The following is a 1764-nucleotide window of genomic DNA, read 5'->3' on the forward strand; positions in this document are numbered from 1 at the left end:
CGGCTGCTGACGTGGGGGCGGCTCAGTCTCCATCTGCCTCATTATAGTGAATTTTCAGTCAGGGGTTCTGTCTGAAGCCCGTGTTTCAGAGATTTTCACGGATTCTCCTGCTTAAGAGCTCAGCTCTGAGTTCAGGATAAATGTGTGCCGAGCCCTTTTGCAATCTTCGGGAGGAACAATGAACAAATCCACAGTAGGTCAATAATTTCTTTAGTTTTTACACAGTTCACTGTGTGGTATACATGATTAGACGTTGCAATTACACCAGTTTCAGATTTATAATGTGTGTCTTTAGATTTGGGTGAGAACCCCTTTTCTTAAAGAAAAAAAGAAAAAAAAACATTTTGCATCAAACTATTTTGAGAGCTTTCATTTTTCTTTGTCTATTAAAAGAGTCATCCAAGTGCTGTATTCTGAAGCACTAGTTTACATTTTTATTGTTAACATTTACATGCACATACCATTTTTTAATTGCTTTATATTAAGATTTTTTAGTAGGCAGAATGAACAAAAAAAAGAAAAACCCAAAACATTAATTCAGGACGTTCACACCGTTCCGCGTGTGTTACAAGTGAGAAGATGGCTTTATTCTCATGATTAAAGGGATACCGGATTTGTATTGTTTTTGGTGATTTTGCACAATAAAATATACTAATATAAAAATAATTATTTTGTTATATTCTATAAGCTGTATATTTAATATTTTTCTCATGATAGAGTTGTTTGGCATCTTTATGTTTGCAGGACAATTCAATTTCTAGGATACCTTTTAATGCAGAAGGGGTTAAATATTTTTCCAGTTCTATAGTCTGCTTGTTCCTGATGTTTGCTGGACAAATATATCTACTTTATTTTATTTACATAAATGTACCTATTTAGTGACTATTTATAAAACGATTTCACTTTTTTTTTAACTAAGTGGGACTTTAACTTTTATTACGCTCATTGCTGATATAATGTATAGCAATTAGGGATGATCGAATACTTCGATTACTCGGCTTTGCAAATATTTTCCAAATACTTTGCCACTATTCGAGCATTTGCGAATATTCGATGCACAATGTAAGTCTATGGGAAACCCGAACAACAACTATTCAGTACTATTCGGGCTTCCCATAGACTTACATTGCGCATCGAATAGTGGCGAGGTATTCGGAAAATATTCGCGAAGCCAAATATTTTAGGTATTCGATCATCCCTAATAGCAATGCTTCTGATTTGAAAATTATTATATCTGAGTTCTTCAATGAAAAGCCTCTCAATCCATGCTTGTCATGGTCCGAGAGGATTTCCATAGGCTGGTGACCTGGTGGTTGTTATGAGGTCTCTTGAGGAGCGGCCAAAATACCTGTCGAGAGGCGCAGAAGTCTCATTAACAGTTACAGGAATCGTTTGATGCCTCGAAAGGTTGTGCAACAAAATATTAAGTTACGGGATCATCATTTCTGTCCAGGCATGTATCAAGAGTTTCATTTTTTAAAATAATTCTGTGGAAGCAGAAAAGTAGCAATGTCTGACTGTCATTTGCTCACTTTCATAGATTATTATTTTTGTTAGGTTCAAGTTATTTCTGTGACCATTGTGGGTTTTACGTTAAATGAGGGGTACTAACAATTTTGACCATGTAGATTTTAAAATGTACTATATAATTAATCTGCTTTAAAAAAAAATTTAAAGAACAACATTTTTAATATGCTGTGAAAGTGGCTATAGAGGTGAGACAGCGGCCGGATGCTGCATCGCAGGACTCTTCAGCACCACGGA

Source organism: Anomaloglossus baeobatrachus, chromosome 5, assembly GCF_048569485.1.
Source record: "Anomaloglossus baeobatrachus isolate aAnoBae1 chromosome 5, aAnoBae1.hap1, whole genome shotgun sequence".
In the NCBI taxonomy this organism is placed as follows: domain Eukaryota; kingdom Metazoa; phylum Chordata; class Amphibia; order Anura; family Aromobatidae; genus Anomaloglossus; species Anomaloglossus baeobatrachus.